Source organism: Callorhinus ursinus, unplaced genomic scaffold, assembly GCF_003265705.2.
Source record: "Callorhinus ursinus isolate GAN/ISIS: 27379988/994484 unplaced genomic scaffold, GSC_fseal_2.0 scaffold2, whole genome shotgun sequence".
Classification (NCBI taxonomy): Eukaryota; Metazoa; Chordata; class Mammalia; order Carnivora; family Otariidae; genus Callorhinus; species Callorhinus ursinus.
The window spans coordinates 33,403,289-33,426,543 of record NW_027397064.1 but is presented as its reverse complement, the minus strand read 5'-3'; the positions used below and the strand labels follow the sequence as shown (position 1 = coordinate 33,426,543).

Sequence of the window (23,255 nt, the reverse complement as noted above, 5' to 3'; positions counted from 1 at the left end):
TGGAGTGAATGATCAAAAAATATAGAGAGCCTCATGGGGCACCTCATGAGCCTCATGGTGGCTCAGTCAGTCAAGTATCCAGCTCTTGATTTTGGCTCAGGTCATGATGATCTCGGTCCTGGGATCGAGCACTGCACGGGGGCTCTGTGCTCAGTGGGGAGTCTGTTTGGGGTTTCTCTCTTTCCTTCTCCCTCGGCCCCCCACTCCCTCCCTCTCTCTCTCTCTCTAAAATAAATAAAATCTTTTAAAAAAAATAGAGCCTCAAATTCAGAACTTTCATTGGGATTTTTAGGTCAGCAAATTGGCCCACCCAGGTCCATTTATTTTCTCATTCAAAAATTATTTGCTAATCTACCCTCCAGTGTGCCAAGCAGTGTGGAGAGAGAGAGCAGTCAGGTAGGAGATCAGAACGTCAGCTTTATTTCTGATGGATGCCTACTGGAAAATGTGGCTTTATATCAGGGCCAGGATGGTTTGCTAATACTTTACCCCTGCAGTACGCAGGCCCAGTCACAGGCAAAGTGGGAAATTATAGGACATTTTCTACTCAGCCAGGGCCTATGGGCCTGTGCCCAAAGCTTACTGCATGACCAAGAGCAGCTTGGTCAGAGTGTAAGCAGAGTGACTTCTCTGTTTGCAGGCAGGCAGAAAGATCCTAACAGAGGGGAGAGAAGGGGGGATTGAGTGGGGCATGATCAGTTTATTTTAAACGCACCTATGAGATAAGCCATTTCTTCATGGGGGAGGGAAAATAGGTAGCAGGTGGAGAGAGGTCACAGTGTTTCTATAATATGCAGGTCCCTCCTGATAAATATACCACTTTTGTTTCAGCTTTTATCACCTCTTAATATGTAAGATTTTCTGTTGTTTCAAATGTATCTCCCTAAAAAAGAGCACTCTTTTCACCAAAAGTACAAGCAAAACACATAAAACTTGTTGACAGGATTTTGAATTGTGTGCTTGAAGGCCTAAGATGTATCTGGACTGAGGCCTGGAACCTGATGCCATTCTATGGCCCTTCCCCAGAATTCACTATCTGATTTCCCAACCCTGCATTAGAACAGAATGCATGTGTGTGTGTGTGTGTGTGTGTGTGTGTGTGTGTCTTTGAAAAGAATGGTGTGGCCATTAATCTCATCTCAATATATTGTAAAACTCCTTTCCTAGCTCTACCTCCCTAGTCCCCACCATGTACACGCGTGTGCACACACACGCACGCACAGGGTTCCCTAACATTAAATTTTACAGTTTTTGGCACATCATGGAATGAAAGACATAGGTAAAGGCATGTGGTTCTGGAAAACAAAGAAGAAAAACAGAAGCTTGTTGCTTCTCATTGCTTATAAGCAGAAGGTAATTTAGTGTCACTCTGGAAAGAGAGAGGAAGGGAGAAAGAGAGAGGTTTTGCATTGGGAGCACCTCCGGTCCTGGAGTGAGGGACTTTGTTGAAGTTCATTCTCACTCCTCCTGCCTGACCTCATGGGGCAAAACTCTAACATGACATTCTGGAAGATTAAAATCTATCCAGTTTTTAAATATGTACAGAGAAGATTTCACAACCTCCCTCAATAACGAATTCAAATGATTAAACATAGGCTCAGAGAACACTTTTCTTCAAACTGTCAAGGCACTCTTGCTTCAACTTAAAGTTGTTTCCTTTCTGGAGTGGAAGAGACAGTTTGTCACCATCCTTTGTGTGATATCACGATATTAAGTTGACCACTAGATTTCTAACCGAATAAGCCAATCCAGTGCCATCATATACCTATTTTTGTTTATTTTGAATCTTCTGTGTGGTGCCTCTCTGTATCTTCCTCAATTTTCCACACCCTGTTGTAGTTGTGGAAACTAAATAAAAGGATTATATGATGGTTTCTATGTGCTTCCATGTGTTTATCCAAACTAGTCAGCTTAAAAAAATACAATGCTAATTTAAAATCAGCTTTTTACCTGTCCATTTTGATTTCCTTGGGGTATTAGGACCTTTATTCATAGTTCTTTAGGATGCAGAAGTCTTCTTAATCCAAAAATGTGAATGCTGGAAATTTCGGGAAGGTCAATGAAGGAAATTTTTAAGCAAATATTAGTTAGGATGCCTATTTGGCTTCTGTAATAAAAGCAGAACAATGGTGGCTTCAAATGTAAAGGTCAGTTTCTCCCTGTGAAAGTGTACGCGAGCATGCAGGCTGATGTAGAGGCTCCGCAGTGAAGGGGACCGTCTTATCTTGTTGCTCTGCCATCCTGTCTTTATGGCTTCCATTTCAAGATATTGTCACCCTTCAGCCGACAAGAGAGGGCCAGAGGAAGCGGAGGCCACACCCCTTGTTTTAAGGGGACAACCCAGAAGTTGTGCATATCCCTTCCATTCACATCCCTCTGACCAGCATGTAGCCGCCTGAACAGACTGAGCTGCAAGAGAGTCTGGATTGTGCTGGGCGGTCATGAGCCCAGGTAGGACTTCAGAGTTCTATTACTGACGAGCAGAGAAGATGGATGATGGGATACCAGCCCTGCCTCAGGCTCTGTAGAGCCAGCCTGAGAAGCATGTTTTGACCATGAGTTCAGCTAGGGGACTTTTAAGGAGTGTAGAAAATACCTAAGGATATGAAGGAGGAGAGAATCTTGCTGTGCAGTAGGAGCCCAGGCTACTGGAGAAGATTGGTGTTATAAGCTAGCAGATCTCAGTCCTGGCCTTCAATAATAAGGTATACCTCTCCTGCTGCTAGAAACGAAGTGGAAGCTTAATTAACTCCAAGAATATTCTTTGGCTACTATACCACCTAATTAAAATAGATTATCTAAGTGAAGCATCCAAACCAAATAGGTTCAATATAAAACCAAGATCACAACTTGGCCCGGTTACTCTCTTTTTCAGGCCACAGAAGCTGCGCTACTCTTATCGCCCCTTGATCTAGATCATCCTATTAGTCTGAGGTATTTTGCTACACTTCCATGAAAGGGACAGAGCATATATTTGAGGTCTGTAATGAAAAAAAAAAAGACAACTTTTAAATGCTAGTAAATGAAAATCTTAAGTTTAAAAGAAATGGTACTACTGCTCCTACCCCCTTGTAGGATCTACATTACTTTAAGAATGTTCTAGGAAAATAACCATAAAAAGACATTTTGCTGATTACAGTGCTATACATATTCCATCTGGGACTTGCAAGTCCTATTTGTTTACCCGATTAGCCAGGCGCTTTCCTGTTAGTGTCCACATTCATCTTTTTCAAATGTAACCCTGGTTTTCATCTTAGCCTGACAAGAGCAACCTGGATTTTGACAGTCACACTGATTTTTATCTATTTAAACTGCTAGAAGCAAAATCTGATTTTGTTCCTGGCTTTGTTATTGAGAAAAGTAATAAAAACCAAGGCAGAATTAGATCAGGGAACATCCATTATTTTAACCAGGAACAAAAAATAAACATATAGCTCTACCTAAGTATTGGATTAATTTAAATATATGGGGGATGTTAAAAATTGCATTTAAAATGTGTTTCTCAGCTGATCATTTGACATACAAATTTAACATTTCTATTGTCTGTTGTAGAAATAATAATATAATAATAATGAAAACTCTCATGTGTTGAGTTCTCAGTATGTACCTTCCCTGCACAAATTTTTCTGTGCTCAATGCTTAAGCCTCGAATGAGTTCCATCCACACTGCATAGCTGCTAACATAGCAGAGGATGGAAGGCCAAGGAGCTTTGGGTGGAAGATAAACAGCAGGTTTTACCTCGGTATCAATATTCCCAATTGAGTAGATTGTGCATTCTCAGCAGGGGCTACATTTCCCCCAAGGGGGTGAAAATTCATTCTGAAGAGTGAGAGTCAGATATTATGGCTGAAGTCAGAGTAGGGGCGAGGGGGGGATGTGACGGTGGAAGAATGATCAGAGAGAAGCCACAATGCTAGCTTTGAAGAGGGAGGGGGGACAGGAGCTAAAACGTAGAGAGGAACAACAGAATCTGGAAAAGGCCAGGAAACAGGTCCCCCTCTGGAACTTCCAGAGAGGAATGCCACCCTGGTGACACCTTGATTTTAACCCAGTGAGCTCCATGTTGGACTTCTGACCTACAGAACTATAAGATAATAAATTTGTGTTCCTTGAAACCACTAACTTTGTGCTAATTTGTTACAGCCGCGATAGCAAACCAATACCCCAGTTTCCTCTCTGCTTATGAGAAGAATAGAATGATCTATGTCACAGGTTTCTGGTCAACATTAAATAAAATAATCCATGAGAAGTACTTAGCATAGGGCCCATAGTGACATCCTGGCCTTGCCAGTGTTCAGATGGGCAAGGTTTGTGCTCTGAGGGCACTTTCTCATGTTTATGTTGCTGATAGACCTCTTTCTTTATATCAGTGACAAGAGTCAAGTTTTATACTGGCCCTGTCAGTTTAAAAGGATTTTGTAGATTTCTCCTTAGATTCATGATACATTGATTTTATATTTCAATTGTGGGAAATTCCTTTTACTGACTTCCATGTACAACCAACTCTTAGGTCCTCCCCAAAGCTGTTCTCCTGTGTCTTCCCCCTCTTCTGCCCTGTCTGAAGAAATGCCTAAAACCTTGGTGGGGTCTCTGGAGAGGTGGGGGAGCAAATTCCCAGCAGTAGCAGAGAGGAGACCAAGGCCAGCTGCCAAGCACCCCAGTTAGGGAGGGGGAGCACCAGGTGGGGCTGCCATTTCAGAGAAAGGCATTCCAAGTGAGAGCCCGGCTGGGCTGGGAAGGATGTATTCGGGTGTATTGTTTTCTTTTTTTAACTTTAAGAAAGTGTGTGTTTTCATTCTTGCTTTTTTAACAACCAAGACAATCCCCACTGAAAATGAGAATCTCCACAGTGTAACATTCACTGACTTGCTTCATTAAGTCAGTCGGGTAGAGCCTACTGTAAATGAAGTGAAGTCCACAGGTTTTTCTCTATCTTTGTTGAGTCAATTATTTTCACAGAGAAGAGCTTTTGCATTATCACAGGAAAAGAAACTAACAGCATTGTATTTCTACTACCCAAGTGTTAAAACTATGTGTGTTTACATATGTTATCTTTTAACTCACAGCATTGCTGTGAAAGAGATAGTATTACTCTTCGTTTCCTGCTGAGGAAGAGGGAGTGTCCTCACAGTATTGTTATGAAGTAGATAAATAGATACTGTTACTCCCGTTTATAGCTAAGGACCCAGGGGCTCAGGGAGGGTGGTATCTGTACTGGTTTGGCTGGGACAGCAGTGTGACTGCTGTCTGGGGCTGTAGCTAGTTGGTTGCCCACGCAAGACCTTTTGGTTGAGGCCTGTTTCAAAGCCTGGTTTTTAGTCTTCAAAGTCCATGTATTGAACTTTGTGAGCTCAGAGATGCTCAGACTCTATAGTGATATACTCAGGCTAACCAAGTTTTAATAAGGATGATGGATCAACCTTTATCACTAGGGCATTTCTTTCTTTCCAAGGACCAGGACATCCCCGTTCCAGTGTCAAGGGCTCATAGACTTCTCTCGCTCACCAGTCTGATCCCTGCACTGCCCTAGCATTCTCTCTGAAATGTGCATCTGACCACTTCCCTCCCTCTCTTGTGACCCTTCAGGGACAACTTGCTAACCTCAGGATAAAGTTGGGGCTCCATAACCTGATTCAGAGACTTCTTTCTCTCTAGATTCATCTTGTCATTTGGTTCTAGGGATACTGAACATCCTGTCAAGCCCGAATGCCTTTTGTGTCTGGGCTTTGGCGTATTCGAGTCCCTCTGCTGAGATTATGTTCTCCCCTCTCATTCCCTCTTCGCTGCACCCCGTTCATTTTTGTAATCAGGCTCCAACTTAGATCTAACATCCATCTTGAAGCTCTCCTTGACCCTTCTAATCTTGCTAATTTGCCCCCTTCCCCCGCAAGTCAAAGTCCTCTAATAAAACTTGTACTTCCTCTATAATAGTGTGTGTTGACTTGTGTCCTGTTTACCTGTTCGGTAACCCTCTCCAGAATCAAAGTTCTCTGAGGCCAGGGTTTATATTCCACTCACTTTTTCTAGTACTTGGCACAAGTCTATGTATATAGGAAGTTCTTGATAAAATGTTCATGAATGAATAAGGACTAGAAGACCTATATTCATGGCCTGGCCCTGCTGCTTTCCAGTTGTGTGACTTTTGACAAGTTCCTTATACACTTAGGATCTCAGTTTTCAAATTTATAAAAAGAGAAATTTCACTGAGATATTATGAAGTTCTTTTCAAACATGACCATACTGGGATTCTAATGCAACTCATGAGCCACCCAGAAACCTTAAATCAGCAATCATGTCTTGCAAATGATAAGTTGGACCCATTGCCATGGACTTAATTTCTTGAGCATGGATTGATTATTTCATTCCATCCACTTGTATACATTAATGGTCAACAGATTCATACCTGTTCTTATGTTGATATTTTTGTTCTTCACCCAAGGGTTTATTTTCTACAGGATACTCTCTTCATTTTATGCTGATTGGTACATCTGAAAAGAACCTCTTAAGCCTGAAAAATAATAAAGTCAGTTCATGTCTACTTTTTTGTTCTTATGTCCATCTGTTTTTACCTAGAGGGAGTTAATGAAACTTTTTGCTGTACTAAGAATTTCAAGTGAAGGTAATTTAAAAAACTATTAGATGAGAACTGTAGTCTCAAATAAGAAACAAAATCTTCCATTTTTGCTGATTATTCATGGACTTGAGTTGGTAATAGGTATAATACCATATATAACTGTGTGAAATATTTGATATGAAAAAAAAAGGAAAAAAAGAACCACTAACATGCCAACAGTAAAAGTGTTAATGTCAAATGTAAAACGTTGCAGTAACTCACACATGATGTCTGCTGGGTTAACTCCCTGGTCAAGGGATCCATGTCCAACTACAGGTTGTATTGTGCTTATACACTTTGGAGGTTGCTTCCTTTTATGTTCCTAGTGCTAATTATCACAGGGATCTGAGTATTAGTATATCTCAGATACTTCTTGCTAGTGAATTAAACATGTTTAGATATTTCATTCATATGTTCTATGTAATAATCTGAAGTAGTAATTTACTAAGAGTTTCTGTAGGTATAATTAATTTTTCCTAAAATTTGCTCTATATTTCCTGGTAATTGTGACTAATTCAAACTTGAAAATAGACTTGACATTCTTCAAAAGTTACTTCTTAACCTTATTGCAAAGTCTTGAACGGTAAAATGATACACCTAATGGGATAAAACATTAGGACTCTAAGTAAACTCACTACACATGATTTTTATTTTCTGCTTTTAATTGAAAGTTTTCTTGCCCAATGCAGAATTCCTTTTATCTTTGGACATAACTGTATGTGGCCTAGCTGATAAGTTAATTAGCATTGGGATCTTTTCCCCTCAATCTCCGTTATTTTTATGCATTGTTGCTTATTTAGCAGTCCATGGTGATCTCTGACCTCCTGACTCAGCAAAGCCCACTGCAGGTCAGGTGGCCATGACCTCGTGTAGACAGAGCAGTTTGTTAGCGGCACACCAGGAAAACACCAAAGACAAATGGATTTGTTGTTTCTTTACTGACAAGTTACTCTGAGCTCAAATCACCACCAATGAAAATGATTTGATGACTCAAATACTTGGTAGAGAAATTCATGAAAATCTATACTTTTCAAGAAAATAAGAATATATCTTTATATGGAAAATAAATTGTGGTGGTTTATTTGGGGGACAGTTTTTGCTTTTGATTACAGATTACTTAAATTACTTTTCAAAAATAGATCAAAGAAATTAAGAAAATAATGCTCATATTTACATGTCTGAGTGTTGAAAGTGAATTCCGGTTTTTATGCTGCATATGGGGTATATGTAAATGAACATATATGTTCACATAACATGTAAATGAAAGTTCAAACCCTAAAAGTTACTGCTCATGTTGATGATCAACTAAATAATGCTATAAATTTGGCTACATCCTTTTAGCATGTTAATTACTTCCATCGTTAAGAACAGTGATTCTTTTTTTTTAAGATATTATTTATTTATTTTGAGAGAGAGAGAAAGAGAGCACAAGGAGGGGGAGAGGCAGAGGGAGAGAGAGAATCCCAAGCAGACTCCCCACTGAGCACGGAGCCTCACGCTGGGCCCGATCTCATGATCGTGAGATCACAACTTGAGCCGAAACCAGGAGTCAGACACCCAACCAAGTGAGCCACCCAGGAGCCCCAAGATCAATGATTCTTAATGGCAGGTGGTAAAGGATGCTGTTCATAAACAATGTAGTGCTTTGTCTCATAGCTCTGACTTTTAGAAATTACTTTTAGAGATTAGAAATTTAGAAATTACTTAATTTGATATTTCAGTAACATCACAGGAAAAGAAGAATGTTTTCCTTATCAAAAGATTGAGAAACCCTGCTTTAATTAATCTGCAGTTAAAAACAGGTTGGGAAATGGTAGAATTTTTGACAGAGAAGAAATAAGGAAAATGAGTTGTTCCTATGCAGCGGGATTCCAGATGTTCCAGGGTAGGCAGAAGAGTGGGTATCTATAAACCCAAAAAAGGACACACACTTGGCAAAGTTAAAAGGAGGAAGGAAAAAATACAGTGTCCAGAACAATTTCTTGCATGTAATAAGCACTCAGTAAATAGTTTTGCGTGAATAAATGAACTGAGACCATCCAGCCATATCAAGCATTGATATAATTTATTTCTGATATAGCATACAAAAGTGACACAAAAATAGTAAATGGAAATGATGAGAAACTTAAATTATTCAGGCATTTGCTAGAAGTCTTATTCATGTTTAAAGGAAGACAGCGTTTCAGCTACCAATTTACCTCATTTTCATTTCTAGGAAGGTGAAGGAAATGAAGGGAACTGCTGTTTTGGATCTAATTTTAACAAAGAAGAGATTGGTTGGTGAAATAGAAGTAGAAGGAAACTTTATTCATTTACTCAATAATATTTCTGTGTCTCCTACGTGCCAAACTCTTGAAAAATAGTGACCATGCCATTTTAGCTTTTGTGATAACCAAGGAGCAGGTGATGGGTATAGCCAGATATATATCACAGATATTAGGAGGGAAATATCAAGTCTCAGAGAAGAAATAGATATGATTCTATTGTCTGAGACTCTAGACTAAAGAGATGAGAAACCCAACTCTTAAAACTGAGATTAGGGCTCTTTCTATGTGCTCTCAAAGCTTCTCAAACCTCCCTTCTCAAATTCAGTATCACACTGGATCATGATTGCCTTCACACTCACTTATCTATTTGTTGTGAAACTTTAAGCTTCAGGAGGGCAGCACTGTAGCTATCATGTTTATCTTTGTGTCCTAGTAGAGAGGACAGGACTTGGCACATAGCTGATACCCAATAAATCACACACACACACTCTTCATTGTATATATAATGAATTAAGCAAAACGCCATAATGAAATTCTGATAATATAATCGTGAATTTTTTTCCAAATTATCAAAGATAATGCACACACACACATATACACACACACATTTGTCAAGTCTAAGAGTACACAATTTTTTTAACAATTAGAACTAGAGGTTTGACAAGGCGCCTGGGTGGCTCAGTCGGTTAAGCGACTGCCTCCGGCTCAGGTCGTGATCCCGGAGTCCTGGGATCGAGTCCCGCATCGGGCTCCCTGCCTGGCGGGGAGTCTGCTTCTCCCTCTGACCCTCCCCCCTCTCATGCTCTCTCCCTCTGTCTCTCTCATTCTCTCTCTCTCAAAATTTAAAAAAAAAAGAACTAGAGGTTTTTGAAAGTTCTAAAACAGTGAGGAGAAGAGATGGCTATGGCTGCAAAGGGCATGCTCAGATTAACTCAAAAAATAAACAACCATTTGAAGAAGAATGGGAGGACAGGCAAATAACTAAGAACAAATACCAAAGAGAGAGATAATCCCACTAGAATGGTGTCGGGAAGCCTAGAGTCCAGAGTGAGCTTAAGTATGTAAAAAAAATTCTAAAAACAACAAAAGGGACTTAAAAAGCTGGCAAGGAACAATCCTACAGAAAATGAAGGTCACAGAATAAACCAGACATAGAAAATTGGAATGCTTATGATGTCAAGTGTGTTGTTCCCGTTTTTGATAATAACATAGTTAAATTTCTGTCAAGAGTGGAGTATTATTTTTAGTTGTACTTTTTACTGTAGAATTTTATTTTACTTTTGTAGAATAAAGAACAAGAAAAGGACAGGACCTCTGATGAGAAAAACAAAGGACTGTTCATCTCTTCTTACTCTTGGCTTTTAATCAAGGATCATGATTTCCCACCTGATAAGGGTAGAACAAAATGAGGATAAGAGGGAATTGAAGCCCATGGCAGCATAATACCAGATCCTTAGCCCTTCCTCGTGGATTGGGGTCTCCCGGCCCAGATTATATCCACAGGCCTGAGAACACTCACACCTGTGACTCTCCCACTCCAACCAGCCATCTTGAAGGAATGTCAGCAAGTGGATAAAACCCCAAGTGCCTGGGGATTGGCAAAAAGAGAAAACACAGAATCTCAGCAGAATTTTGAATTTATTCTGAAATTTTTGAGAACACTTAGAAATGAAAGTGATAATCATTAGGCACCAACAAAAAATCAAGGGGGACTGAGTGATATTCCTGTTCAATAGAGTAATTGGAATGCAAGATGAAGAAAATGTGGTAGTTATAGTGTATAGGAATATCATACAGCCAGTTTACACAATATTTCAAGATTTCATTATAGATTTAATAGAGAAATATGAATGGAATAACAATAGTTAAGTGGATTCGCATAACTAAACCCAAAGAGTGCTAAAGAATAGAAAGTGATCTACAGACATTTACTTCTGTTTTATTCTAGATTTTTCTTTAGCAATGACTTTAAAAATTATGAATTTGATAAAAATAATAAAAATAACAGATACCTGTTGGATTCTTATGTGTCAAACACTGTTCTATTACTCTGCATATGTTAGTTTATTTAATCCTTACCACAGTCCTATGCAGTTGATACTTTATTTCCACTTTATAAAAGAGTAAGCTGCAGCACAGAGTTTAAGTAACTTCCTCAAGGTCACACATTTCTTAGGTGTCAGTGCTGAGATTCAGGACCAGATTGTTTTCTTAATGGCATAAATTACATAAATGATATCCTTCAAGCTTGTGAATGATCAAAGTGAAATGTAGAGCTGAAGTTACAGGTTTGGTATCCAAAAGAATTCCAGTAGACTGGAAAAATTGGCCAAATTAACAAGACAAAATTAATTTGAAGTAAATGTATCCTCATGCACTTAAGTTCCCAAAAAAAAACACAACTGTAAAAGTAAAGATTGGGGAAATGGGACTTAGTAATGGATTGAATGAGGAAGTCTTGGGGGTTTCATTAATATAAGCTCATTATGACCAATGTATAGTGTGATTGTCAATAAAATGCAATCTTAGGTTGCATTAAAAAAAGAATAAAACCCTAGAATGAATATATACACATATTTTTATATAATATCTTGGTACATAATATGATCTAACATAACATAATATATGGTATAGATATCATATATACCAGTGTGAGAATACGCAACACTATGTCACATGAGGAATGAATGCACTCTCAAAAATAAGGTTCTAAGGTTCTGACAATACAAAATGTTTTGTCTATAAAATAAGTTAGAGATTTGTGAAGTCCTTACCCAATCTAACATCCTGTGATTCTGTGAATGATTCTGTACTAGAATAGAGAAAGCATACATAGGACAAATGTGACACGTGGGGAAGAGTGGTCAGATTTATGGACTATCTGAAGGCATAGCTAGGAACATTGCGTGGGAAATTACAGGAAGGCGGTTGGTTCCATTTTACCTAAGAATTTACTCACAACTAGTCTCATGCAGAAGCGGCTATGTTAAGAGGTAGAGAATCTCCATCATGGAATATGTTTGAACAGACACTGGGTGGCCACTTAATGAGGGTGTTGGAAGGGAGGCTCACATGCAGTCAGGAAGACAGAAGACCTCTGAGTCCCTTCTAACTACAGATTCCAGACGAGTGGACAATTACTAGACCTCTGTGAAACAAGTATTGAGGGATGGATGTTGAGTGTTGAAGCTGTTCCAGCTTGCAGGACTGTGGGTAAGTTGAGACCTGAAGATGCGTTCCACGGGAGCCAGATTGAGTTATGAACCAAATCAAACAAAAAATCTAAGTTACACAGAAGGTATTCATTCCTTTCTGGTGAGTTTTCTTTCGGTTCTGCCTCAATGGTAAGTCACAAATTATTTTCCAACAAAGCCATATATTTGGAAGCATTTCCTGTCTTGCCTACAAGCAGGCTCTTTCCATGACCATCTCAGACTCCCGGGCACAAGAAGCCCAGAGGAAATATTTCACTTTTGGGAGTATGCCTAGCAAGTATCAGCTAGACCTAACTTGATTTCAGGGTTCATTTCAAGCTTTTAGACAATACATGACAAAGGCAGAATGAAACACTTCATGGGAAACTTAGAGGAAAGACTGAGGAGAGATTACAATACTACCTTGTCTCCCCTTTTGGAATCCTGGAGTTTCAAGGGACTCAGAGGTCCCCCATTTTCCTGAATTGTAAGTGATCCCCTCTCCAGCATCCGACGAAGTGGTCATCCAGCCTATGCTTGAACAGATCCTGTGCCAGGAGACACACTACTCTCAAGACAGCATCTTCCACTTAAAGAACCAGATGTTAATATTCCATGTCAACTCTACTTCAACTGGAAATTTTAAAAATTTTTTAAATAATAATAAAGACATAAGAGGTAATAGGAAGAAGGGGACAGGAACACAAGGAGATAGCAAGTAAAGGAAAGGGTGAGCAGGAAGGTGAAAAATGGTTCGGCAAAATGTATCCCACCATGATTTGTCCTCACTGGGAAGTGGAGAACAAAATTTAAAACACTGAGAAAACATTGTTCTTCCCATTGATAATTTTTCTATTCCATTTGTCTTTTCTGCCAAGCCAGCTTTACATTTCTGATTCTAATTATTGTGAATAGTAAGATTTCCCAACTGGAGTGACCCCATTAAATAGTTTTTAAACAGTTTCCTTTATGTGCATTGAACCAAAACAATGGTGGCCATCTGGGGAAATAAGCACATGCTTGGGAATTAGTTTCAGAGATTTGAGTCCCTGCCTTGCTATTGACTGGCTCTGGGACCTTGGCCTGAACTCCTCTATGCCTAGTTCTCTTATCTATGAAATGAAGTTAATGACACTTACCTTGCGGGAGCATTGTGAGGACTTGGTGAAATAGGCATAAAGGGATAAAACCCAACGATGTGCTTGAGGAGTTTTTGTTTTGTTAGCTGTTGTCTTCCCCAGTACCTAGGACAGTGCCTGGCAAAAGGAGGGGCTCTCCAGGTGTTTGTTAAATGAATGAATGAATGGATGGATGAATGAATGAGCTCAGCATATGATGGCTCTTGCTAAAGGCATGGCAGCAGCATCAGATATGAGAAGTCTTTGTAAAGCAAGAGGCTGATGGATTATTCAGAGGTTTGAAGGAGAATGTTTTGTCACAGATCAATTGCTTTTTTCCCATCATACAGCATAGCTTCAGGATTTTTTTAAAAAATTAAACTGAAACTGTGAGCATTATGTAGTCTTTCCTCAGTCCTTCCCCTATGTTTTCCAAGAGGTTATCTAGAGTGGTCTCATTCTGTCTATTCCTATATTGTTAGAAAGCTTGAAATGAAAAATGAAACCCAACTGAAGTCTGGCTGGCAGCCATTCAGAAATAGATTTTTTTAAGTAGATTAATTTTCAAAGACATTTTCCCTCTTTAATACTTACTCATATTTTAAAAAAGAACTACTTAGTAAAACAAACAAGAGTGTCTTTTCAGTGTCTGGTTATCTCCTTTTCAAGACAGAGTTTGGTAAGTTACATAATATTAACTTTTGGGTATTCCCAGCATACAAAACCAGGTAAAAATAGAACCAAATGAAATCTTTAATGTAATTTATGAGTTGCTTTCCCAGAATGAAATGAAACTCAGCTGCATAGCTTTTATTTGTTTTGGAGCATATATTTAACAGTAGTCAGATTAAAGTGTTTTTTAGTCTTTTAAAGATTTAGTATTTTAATACTAAAATTTTAATACTAAAATTTAATACTAAGATTTAGTATTTTAAAGATTTAGTATTTTAAAGATTAAAAGGACAAAGAATCAAGTTGCATCAAGTTGAAAAGGTTTTTAAAAAAAAGGTCAAGTTTTCAATTCAGCATATCAAAAATAATAGGAAAATTGGGTTTAGTTTCAGAACCCAGAACCAAAAATGACAGGGGAGTGGGTCAGAGAACTGGGGTGAGGTAGGGATGAGAAAGAACTCTCCCATTTGCTATAAGGAAAGCAAAACAAGGACATTATCTCTTTGCTGCATTACGAACAGGGCGAGTGTATAATTGAAACGTCACCATATAACACCTTTCACGAACTGCTTTCTGATGTCATCTAATTGCTTACTGCCTGCTAATGTTCTCTCTGTTCAGAGCCAATCTTAAAATTATACTGCATTACAATAAGCTGAACACTTTACATCTACCCAAGATACATAGCGGACCCCCAGTAAATATTTATCAATTGACTTCTGTGCAGTCTGGAGGCAGGCTTTATTTCCGGCCTCATGTGTGACTTACTTGTTTCTGCCAGAGAAGTTTCAGTTTTGCTTTTCCTCCTAACCTGAAATGCCATTCCTGTCATTACCAGCACTTCCTTAAAGTAGCGTAAAAGAGCCCCTCCCCTCAGAAGCCCTGTCTGATAAACCCACCTAAACTAAAGTCTTCTTGCCCCTCTAAGAAGCCCCTTTTATAAACATGATTGTAGACATTTCAGAATGATTTAAGATTCCATTACTAGCATTCTTATTTCTCTTGGTTCTGACACACCCCCAACCAATGCCCCACAATATCCATCCCTCGAGAAGAGGTATTGAGTATCATTTCCCACAGGGACATACTAGTGCGGATGACCCTCTACTTGCAGTGTCCAGCCCACAGGGAGCACCCTCAAAGGGCATGTTCTTTGGCTGGATAATGACATTTTTAGCATTAGTAAAAAAAATCAGACCACCCTGATTGCTTGTCTCTATCAGTCTGCCAAGAATGGGTATAAGTGGAATCGAGGCTGTGAGAGATGGATCTTTTTCATCAAACAAGTGATCAAAACCTAATACATTTACACCTGAAAATTGCTTTAAGGTAGATTGGATGACTAACAGAAAGTCTTCCAAAGGGAAATAATATATGGTATTATATTTATTTGAGAGGCCTGTACAATATTTGAACTACTGTACCAAAACCAGTTTTGATTCAATCTTTAGAAAAATGATTTGGAAGAGATTAAACTACATATTGCTGAGGCCTATAGACCATCGTAAGCATTCAGTGCTTTCTGAGCTTCCCCCAGTGTGAGTTGAGCCACAGGGCAGGCTGGAGCTCAACGCAGAGGAGAGAGGGTGAGGTGTGTGCTCTCAGGCCTCTCACGCTGTAGACTAAAGGAGTAAGCAGGCAGGCCATGAAAGGTTTACAAAGAACCCACAGCATACATATGGGTGAATGCAGCAATAAAATCCATATCTGTGGGTAGAGTTAATAGGGGTATATAAATGGTAGGGTTAGTGGTTAAATGTGTTTAGCATTGGGTTGTGAAAACCAATTAATTTTTGTTTTCTCATATTCCATAGAAAGTGTACAGTTTCAGCCCTTGTCTTTTGGGCTGAGTATAGGTTTTGATGGAGAGGAACGAACTAGAGGGTTAGTCTAGTGACCTGGTTACCCCGAACACAAGACTTTGCGTGAGGAAGAAATAAAATAAGTAGAAGACATTGAAGAAGTTACCTGGTTAAAGAGATGGGACACCTGGGGTTCGATATAGAAAGATGTGGAGGGCTTTAGTGCTCATGATTAGACCTTGACCCTGAAAATGACCAAAATATTGCAGGGTTAGAGATACCGGGGGAGGAGAATAGGGAGTGGATTGGAGGGTGTGTAAAGTGACGTGGTTAGAACAGCCCTTGCCAATGCTGGTTTTAATGGTGGCATTTAAAGTGATAACCCAGTCCTAGATGTTGAACACCAGGGAATGAATTATTAAAGGCTCATTGCAACCAATGAAGGAAAAATAAAATGAGAAGACATTTATTCCTCTTTTTCCACATCTTTACTGAACATTTAATTGTCTGAGGCACTCTGATAGGTACTTTGGAAAAGAGAAAGGAGAAGTGGAATTTATCAGAGACAGGCCTTTGAAAGGGAAGGAATTCTTTTTGTAATTCATTAAATCTATTAATATCTTGTATATTTGAAGTGCTTTAAAAGTCCTTATTAATTTTCCCATCATAGCATATTTCAGGTGACAAATTTCTATTTTTTATTACAATTAGAAATTGAAAGAAAACTTACTAAGATAGTAAATAGGACCTGTAGAATTTTTAGCATATCATAAGATAGTCAAAATGAGTTTTATTATCTGTGATTACATTAGAATAAATTCAAGGGCATTAAAATCATATTCATTCTCTCTTATCCATCTTAATACAGTTACCTGAAATCAGAATGTATGAAAGGAGATTTAGTAATTTTTAAGTTGTTCTCTAATTAGCCCTAGGACTTCATTTGAACTTTGCTGTCTCTGTATTGTAACTGCTTATTGTCCTCTGAAGACGAGTACCTTAGCTATGAATTTGGTCACTGGAGCTCTGATCACATCTGGTTAGCCACACGGCAGGAAACTGTGACCTGGCCTGGGTTTCCAAGCCGTTCTGCAGGGAAGAGGTCTTCGTGAAAAAGAACATGAAAAACAAATTACCCTGTGGGCATAGTCAGAGCCCTGCGAGTTTATATCCCTCTTGGCAACGCTGCATCCGGGCCTTCGGCCTACCACCCATGCCTCCCTGGAGTTGCCCTTGTCCTCCCATAAGGTGTCAGTGTCCAGGGGAAGGGAGGGTGTAGCCCTATAAGGACAGTTTGTGGTCAGAAGGTTGCATTTCGAGGACCAGCCCAATCACTGGCTACCTGCGTGACCAGCTAGATGCTAGTCTTAGTTTCTCACCTGTAAAATGAGGATTATGGAAAAGCAACCACACAGGCTATGGAGGAATCTAGTGAGATGATTTCTCTATATTTATTTTATAACTTCTACTGTGTGCCAAGCACTGTTTTAATCACTTTTACGAACAGGAACTCATGTCATCCTCATTACCACCCAGTGAAGTCCTTATTATTATCATCCTTATTATACTGATGAGGAAACAGAGCCATAGAGAGGTGGGGTAGTCTGCCCAAATCCCAAAACTAGTAAGAGGAAGAATTGGGATTCCAATGTGGTAAATGTTAATTATTTATTTTCTGTCATAAGAAGATAAGGAAGAATCTGAATAGCAGAAAATAGGCAGTTTCCTCTCTGCAATCATTTAGGGGCCCAAGATGCTGTGGATGTTGACAGAAGCACCTTAATTCATGCCCACGCCTCTACCACTCTACCACAGGGCCGGCTGTGCTGGGGGTGGGGGTGTCCTTGGATGACTTTGCCTGTGGGTGGTGACTGACATGGGCTCTGATGCTGGGGACCAGGACAGGCCTGACCCTAAGGAGAAATAACACCTTTCTGAAAACATGTCGAATTCACATACTAGGTTTTTTAAAAATCAAACCAACAAACAGAGGTAACATATCCAGGACTAACTTGCCTCCAGGTAGAACAGGCCTGACACGTAAGAAAGCCTCCATTCTGCCTGCCACTCCCCCCCGCCGCCCCCTGCCGTTGGTGGCTATCCCCACCCCCACACACCTCACATTAGCTTTTCACTGGTAAAGACTGAACCTTCACCATGAGAATTTCATTCCTCTGGATGAGAGCATGACCCCTCGTAAAATGTATATACCCATGGACATGGTAGTACATGATTCATTTAGTGCAGAATTAGCCAGCAGATGCTTCCAGTTAGGTCTAGAACCAGGAACAGGTTTTAGAAGGGGGAGGGGAGAGAGCAAGCCTCAGGGTGCAGTGCCAGGAATGTTTGCTAATTGATTGATATGCCTGCACTAGTGTCACAGGAAGATTAGAAGCCTTTAGCAGATGACCATACCCAGAAAATGACCTTTGGAATGATGACTGGAGTCCCAGCCTGTACTGTCCCTCAGCCTCGGAGGCAGTCAGTGTAAAGGTTGCAAGTTTGGTCTTAGAGCTGGGCCTTCCCTAAGATAAGAAGAATGAAGAACTGGCCATTCACTAATAGAGGCCTGAAGGCAAAAGCACTGGCCAGTTAACAAGCCATTTCTCAGGAGGTGAGTCCCTCTGTGCCTCAGGTGGCGGAGGCCACCAGCCTACTGCCGGTTACTCGGCCACACCCAGGATCCTGCTACCTACGGGTTTCTGATTCCACCTGCGTCACTATCAAGATGACTTACTGGTCATGATACAGGCATGTTGATAAAGGGGGCCGGTTGGAGAACAGGGCTTATCTGCCTGTTGAGAACGCCAGAAGCTCGGGCCTTGCACTGGGCACCTTGATTTGGAGCACACCAGGAAGCCTTAAAAAGTGAGTTGGAGTTGATTTTGTCAGAGCCTTAGGAGGAACAATAATTGTGCCAGGGGGTGGGGGGGTGTCAACGCATTAGAGGGGCTGGCTGCTGGTGGGCTCTCTTGTATATCAAGGTGCTGCCTCAGTTTCCTGGTACTCCTCCCGCCACCCAAGGCCAGGGCATATGAGGCGGTCGTCTTATATTGTCTTTACTCGGCCAGTGGCATTTCAAGGAAGTAGGAAAAACCCTTCTCTGCTACTTTGAGAAAATCATTAAATGTTTACTAAAAGAGCTCTGACTTCATGAATTAGGAATATTGTGAGCTTCTTGGAACAGAGATTTTTGAAACCAGACTCGGCTCCGAAAAGAGGATGGTTCCTTTACCAGGTGGTTTATTCCACGACAAATGAGCCAGCTTCCCGAGAGCTGGCTTCAAACGTGTAGCTTTTCTTTGCCAAGTTCAGTTAGGATTTCTCTTTGCCAGTCCAGAGTTATGTTGCAGAACCACAATGCATGTTTTCTCTGGAGATGAGTATCAACGTTTTCTTTATAAAGCTGCTATAAAAAGTTTTAAAAAGCATACAGCCCGCACTGATGGCAAGCCTGCCTCGAGCCCTCTGCCATGCCTGGTGTCCGCGACGGGACTCGCAGGCAGCCCAAGGGCTGCTCCGCCCAGGTCCCTGAGCCAGCTCCATGCCAACTCTGATTTCCTTCTCCACCTCCTCATCTGGCCTTCGTCTGTGTTTTTGTGTACATGTCTGTCTCCATCCGGCAATCGGATTCAGGAGGTCCCAGTTGAGAGCTCAGCTCAGGCACTTACTAGCAGTGTGACTGAAGTAAGTAGCTTACTCTGTGCTTCCATTTCTTTTCTATAAAACGAGGCGAGCTTACTCCATAGAACTATTATGAGGATTAAATGAGTTGCTACATGAAAAGTGCGTAAGCGTTACTCTGTAACCACTGCTGGCATTCCCCTTGGAGCCTGGCACATGATAGGGGTCTAGTAAATGTCTGTCACTTAATAAGAACAAAGATTGCCCTCTGTAGGAATTGCCCATCGCTAGTCGAAGAACTGTGGGCTAGGAAAGAGAGGGTAAGCGTGTTCTTTTTCAGCATTTTGGGGAGTCTGTGTAAGGCACCTGGTGCTCAGGTGTGTGAAGACGAACTGTGCTTGGTTTTTTTGTCCACACCCCTCCGGGATCAGAGATTTGCTCAAGGGGCAGTAGGGGGGTGGGGGGCGAGCAGGTGTAATCTGCGGGAAGAGAGCCTATTTACAGCGTGCTTGGAGAGGGCAGAATTTCTTCTTCTGAATCTCATAATGCCAGTCACCTCACCTTTCCCAAGGCGTCTCTGAGGATGGGCATGTTTTAAAGACTTGAGCTGACATCACTGCATCTTGAAACATAATTGAATGGCTGGTACAAGTGGGTACTTGCACCGGGCCCAGGTCACCCACATCTCTATGGAAACGCATGCTTGCTTTCAGAAGCAGAGCCTTCCAGGAGCCAGCATCGGGTCACTTTTAGAAAAAGGCATTTATTTATATTCTCAAGCCGTCAGAGCCCTATGAAATGAAATAATTTCACATTAAATAGAAAAATCATGCCACAGCTGAATGCTAATAAAGCCTGCCACACGCCCACCCCATGTGCTTGCAGAGCCTGGGATCTGCTGCATTGATTTTAGTTGCCCTCTGCTCTTTTGCTTCCATTTGCATTCTGCTGCCTCGGGGAGGTGGTTTGACACTCTATGCAAAAATGGTTAATCTTCATTCATACGCATTTGCCAGTACTAAAATGGAAAATTCAAAGCTGGGCCTGCCATAGAGCGTGCTTTGTGCTCTCTGCTGTCTATGCGTGCAGCATATACAAGGGTGGACAATTCGGAGGACTCTGCCTCTACTCCAGTGCTGCGCTGTTGAGTGAAGACGTTTTCCCAGAGAGGTCTGAAACTTGCACCAGCACATCTTGCCCTAGATGCGCTCAAGTGATGTTCTAAGTGATTGGAAGCTTTTATCTGCCTCTGGAAGCAGGCCTTTTCAAATAAGTATTGACTGCTAATGACCTGTTTAAATAAAACATTCAATTTTCTTTCTTCTCCCCACAAAGAACTTCGTAGGCAGCGACATTTCTAAACCAAAGGCTAACCCTGCCTTTCAAAAGAGGCAGAGCCTGGGCTTTTAAATGTGAAATTTTTTCTGACATTTGCCCTTAAAATGCTTTTCAGCCAAGTTGTTCTAACAGTGAGTTTAGTACATTGAAGTGTCTTTGAATAAAAATGCAACCTTGAGGTGTTTTTTTCCCCTCCAAATTAAACAAAAAAATCTAGGTAAGTATCTTTATATGAAATTCATATTTCAGTCACCATTCTCTGTTTCATTGTTTATATGTCCTCATTCCTAATAATTAAAGCAGCTTTCCTCTGAGGAACAAGGCACTGCACAAGAATTTTTATTAAACTGTGGGAACTAAACCACGGAAGAAAGAGCTAAAGCACTTGGAATAGAAGAGAGCTCAGTAATCACAACACCAGATAAGGAACAGCGAAGGACTGAGGGAAAGGGAAGGGGGCACAAAACAGAAGGGAAGGATTAGGCAATGGGAGAGTCAAGCCACAGAAATCCTACGTCATGTTCCATTTAGACGAAGTCCCGGTTTTGTTGAAGGAACACTGTTTCCCTCCTCAGCAGACATGCAGGTACCCCCGGTTGTGCTTGCGGGACTGGACAGTTAGTCCCTGACCAGTTTAAAGGTGATCTTTTCAGGGAAACAGCCTAGTACATTGCAGATGGCACCCACGCCTTTTATTTTTTTAAGGTGTATTTTCAACTTTCTGCCGCCTTACTTGTTGAATGTTCCCATCACTCCCAGGGCCCTTCCACACGTGTAGTCCTGAGAGCTGAAGAGGACCACAGAGGTCATACTCTGAAGGGTAGAGTCTATGCTGCCCCAAAATGTGACTGTAGGAGTGCAGGACTTGCTGCCAAACTATGCCCCTTTGACCTATTGATTTTTGTGAGCTATAGGCACTTGAAAAACAGCAAATGCAGGGAGAGGCAGTATCTGAACTCCTCTTGGTCAGTTTTGTCAACCAGGTAAGACTGTTGACTCCCGTCCTAGGAGAGGAGCCTAGAAGTTGACACCACACTCAGACACACTTTGTCTTGAACTATTGTACCTCTCATCTCTCCTAAAAATCTTTTGCTCTCCCCTGAGAGGCCTACACCCCTCTTCCCCTTTCCCTGTTAAGATGGTATTTAATTCTGAATTCTAAGCCACGTTGGAAGCTTCCTCACTTTTCCCTCGGTATCTCCTGTGTATACATGAGGTACACACGTTAATAAACTTCTGTTCATTTTTCTCTTGTTAATCTGTCTTTTATTACAAAGGGGTGTCAGGTAAGAACTCAGAAGGGTATAGGTAAAATTATTTTTCCTCCCCTGCAACTCCAGAATCTTGTTCTGTAGCAGGAGACCTGAGGCCCTCATGCTATACGGTGACACTCTAGAACTTTCTTCAGATGTCCATCAAGATGTGGTACCCCACATAGTCAAAACTTACCTGCCCTGTTTCTCATTCTCTCAGAGCACTGCTCTCTGCTAAGGACCCATTGATGGCAGTAGAGAAGGAAATAAATTAATCTGTTGTATTCCACCTTCTTCCAGAGGTAAACCAAGTAAAAATGCAGATGTCTCTTCAGTTTATACAGGTTAGGAGCTGGCACTCTGGGAGACTGGTGGACACTCTGTTTTGACTGAGTCTTTTTGCTGCTCCCACCAATCACATTTTGTAATTGACTACCTACCCACAAGATCAGTCTTGATTCTTCCTCTCTGAGACAGCCATGAGAAGAAGTCTCAGGAGTACCTACGTGATCACAGCACTGTGTGAGCTGTACTAGAGTCAGACACATGGACACTTTAATTGTTTTAATTTAGAAAGAAAAAGCAGTTAAACCTCAGGCCCTGGAATGTCATGGAGCCCCTGGGCAGCATCGAAGAGCCTAGGAAGCACTTTGTTGGCTCAGGGCCAGCTAAATGCAGCTTTCTACACTCTCATCTGAGGTAGGAAGCTGCAGGAAAACAGCCATCTCTTTATAACAAGTATATTCCTGTCCGTTCCTGTGTGAGTTTAGTGGTTTTGCTCTGCAGTGTGTATGCCCTGCATAGGTACTAGGCCTACATCACCTGCCTGTCCCGCTTGAGAAGGCAATGCCTGGGATGGGTTCCGTTCTCCTTGAAGAATTCTTATTGCAGTTCGTATACAGTGAGCCCCATGACTTGTTTACGATGGTTTTGAGGTGCAGTAAGCACAATGGCTGTGGGCTCCAGAGTCAGACTGCCCCAGGGCCTGCTATTTACTGTGCAACCCTCGCTTAATTACTGAATTTCTGTGCCTCAGGGTTCACATGGATAAATGGGGGATAATCATAATTTCTATTTTATAGGGGAAGGGTTAGCTGAAAAAAATGTTGAGCATTTAACAGAGTGCCTGGCATTATAAATGCTCTGTAAGCATGTTAATTATTATTAATAATATGTTGGTGGAAAGATCATTCTTTAATGTAATCTGTGGGAAACTGGCCCCCCATTTATCTATCTAGGCTTTTATAAGAATCTATGTGTTGTGTATAGTGGTTGAGATCCAGGAAGAGGCCCTTTCTTAATATTCCCAGGATGGAGACTTGAGAGTAGTTGTTCTCAAAGCTTAGAGACCCACTCAGCTGTGTGCATCAGAA

The 23,255-nt window shown here is 40.9% G+C and overlaps 1 protein-coding gene across 6 annotated transcripts in view; it reads left to right on the top strand.

Annotated features, from left to right (window-relative positions):
* The window catches only part of SPATS2L (spermatogenesis associated serine rich 2 like), a 160,855-nt gene that overhangs the window by 51,278 nt on the left and 86,322 nt on the right, over nt 1-23,255 (top strand). The window contains exon 1 of one of the 6 annotated variants that reach the window (XM_073880539.1): nt 18,259-18,281. The exons of 4 other annotated variants lie outside the window; for them this stretch is intronic. The gene's annotated coding sequence lies outside the window, so the exon portion shown is untranslated. Of the gene's footprint in view, nt 1-18,258; nt 18,282-18,332; nt 18,536-23,255 lie in introns of those variants that run through there. One more of the 6 variants, XM_073880534.1, reaches the window with a different exon arrangement.